General features: G+C 78.5%; 1 non-coding gene across 1 annotated transcript in view; it reads right to left on the bottom strand.

Annotated features, from left to right (window-relative positions):
• The window catches only part of LOC138063101 (5.8S ribosomal RNA), a 153-nt gene extending 125 nt beyond the window's left edge, over positions 1 to 28 (bottom strand). The window contains exon 1 of the ribosomal RNA XR_011136694.1: positions 1 to 28. This exon is cut by the window's left edge and continues 125 nt beyond it. This is a non-coding gene — a ribosomal RNA (5.8S ribosomal RNA).
• Positions 29 to 2,500: the final 2,472 nt, after the last annotated feature.

Genomic DNA, 2,500 nt, shown 5'->3' with positions numbered 1-2,500 from the left:
CGAGCCGAGTGATCCACCGCTAAGAGTTGTCTCGGTTTCGGTCCCCACCGCGCGCGCGGGGGGACCGGGCAGCTTTCGCAGCCCCCTGAGGGCCCCCATCCGCTCTGCCTCCCTCCTCACGCCGACGCCGGCTGCTGAGCAAGGGACAGCGGAGAGAGAGGGCACGCCTCACTGACCGTACAAGCACAGAGGGAAAAAAAAAGGGGGGGGGGGGGGAGAACAGACCCGAACGAGAGGGGCGGGGAGCCCTCGCTCCCGACCTGGGACAACCCCTTTCTCGCTTCGAGTCCGGCCCAGGCGCCCGGCTCGGCCTGGCCCAGCAGGGAGCGGCGCGCCAGCCGCGCCACCTGCCTCAGGGACCGGGGTGTGGGTCCCCGCGGAGCCCCGGCGTCGGAGCCCGGCCGCCGCTGGGAGCGGCGCCACCCGCTGCCCGCGCGCCCGCGACCCGCCAGCCGCACGCTTCCGAGCTCCTTCGCTCGCCTCACCGGCCTCCAGCTCCGCCGCCCCGGAGACGGCACCCAACACCCGCCTGCACACACGCAGCCTCCCGAGCGACGCCACGCACTCGCCCGTCCCTTCCGCGGGCAGACGCCTGGCGGCAGGCAGACGGGCGAGGCGGGACGGACGGGGAACGGCGCCCGCTCTCCCCGCCTCCACGCGGAGACCGGGAGGGGCCGCCCCCGCCCGCCCGCCCGCCGCCCGCCTGCCGCCCAGCGAAGCCGGGTCGGGCAGAGCGAGGCAGGCGCGCCGGATGGCGGAGTGCCGGGGCAGGGCGGGGGGGGAGGGAAGGAAGGGTGCCGCCGACGGCCACGGCGGGAGACTGAGAGCACCGGCCAGGGAGGAGAAGGGATGCGCTGGGGCTCGGCGTCCGCACCACCCGCGGTGGGGGCTCGCCGTCCCGGCGGCGAGCACGCGCTCGCGCCGGGGTCGCGCGTTCGAGGCAGGCCGGCGCAAGCCGACCGCGCGGCGTCTCTCCGCCGAGACCAGACCGCGGAGAGAGGGGGCAGGGTACCCCTCTCCGTCCCGGCTGCCCGCGGGGCATGCACGGGCCGCGCCGGCGGGCATGGGGGGGTGCGGCGCCCGCGCGCGCCGACCCCCCGGCCCCTCCGGCAGCACGCCCGGCTGCCCCCCGGGTCGCATCGGGCCGCCCGAGTCTTTAAACCCCCGCCCGGCTCTCCGACCGAGAACCCTCGGGCCCGGAGCCCGGGGCCCATGGCCATCCCTACCCGGGGGGGCCGCTACCGGCGGCCGCGGTGGCCGGAGGCCCTCCTCCTTCCTCCCAGCGCGCCCCCCCCCCCCGCCGCCCCCCGCCGCCCCCGGCCCGGCCGACTCGCAGCGCGGCCCCCACACGGCACGGCGTGGGGCGGCTGGAGCGGTGTGGGGGGGGGGGGAAGGGAGGGGAGGAGGAAGCGTGGAAGGCCGGCAGGGCACGGCCGGTGCGGCACGCGCAGCGCAGCGCCCGGGAGGAGCACGCTGGCACACGGGACCACACGGGTGGGTCACCGAGGGGAGGCAGGAGAAGCGCGGACGCTAGGTACCTGGCCCTGGGGTGAGGGAAACGACCTGAAATCCCCGCGGGGGTGCCTCCCCCGCCGCCGCCCGCCGCCGGGCCACCGCCGCCTCGCGGCGACGGCGGCAGCCTCAGCGGCAGCGACGAGGCGGGGCGCGGAGGGGAACCCGGCACCCGCCAGCCGGCTCCAGCGCCCCTCGGCGGAGCGTCCACCCGCGGGGTGCGCCCGACACCCACCGCCACGACCTCGTCCTCCTCCCGGGGCCCGGGGTTTCCCTCAGTAACCCGGCGCCGGGTGGCAGCTGCGCCCGGGAGGAGAGCCGTGGTTTGGGCCGCCCGCTCGGGCACGACACGTCGCCTCGCGTGGCCTCGCGCGACGCCCCCGCTTGGGGTCCGCCGCGGCGCGGCGCCCGCCCCGCGCGCCGTCCCGGAACGCCTGTCCGCACCGCCTCTGCTAGACGGGCTGCTCCGCCGCAGCCCGCCCCGGGTCCGCCCCCCACAGCTTAGGAGTGGGGACCCGTGGGACCCGTCCCAACCCGGAATGCGATCTCGCTCGCGTCTCCACCCGCCGCTTCCTCCCGCGGGCACCGGGGGAGCAAGCCCCGCCGACCCTCCCACGCACTGCCGCCCGCTCTGCCGGGCCCTCCCCCGGGCCGGACCCTCCCCTGCCCCGGCGGCGGCGGATCACCGTCGGGCGAAGGGGCGGGGGCGGCGCTCGGAGACGGGCACCGGCGGCGGGCGCCAGCGGAGGCGAGAGGGCAGACGGGGACGGTCCCCCACCGGCGGCGGGGAATCGGCGGCGGGCTTTCGGCGAGCGAGCCCCCGCGCTAGCGGGCCTCGGGAGGGCCGTACACCCGCCGGCGGGCCGAGCCCCATGCTCGGCCCTGTGGCGCAGAGTGCGGGACAGGTGAACTCGGGTTCACGCACGGCAACCGGGACACGGCGGGCAGGGGACCACACCGGTGTTCAGTGCCGTCGGCATCGGCAACG

Source organism: Struthio camelus, chromosome 31 (assembly GCF_040807025.1).
Source record: "Struthio camelus isolate bStrCam1 chromosome 31, bStrCam1.hap1, whole genome shotgun sequence".
In the NCBI taxonomy this organism is placed as follows: Eukaryota; Metazoa; Chordata; class Aves; order Struthioniformes; family Struthionidae; genus Struthio; species Struthio camelus.
Note: the sequence above shows the minus strand (reverse complement) of the source record. Positions and strands in the feature narration are given on the sequence as shown.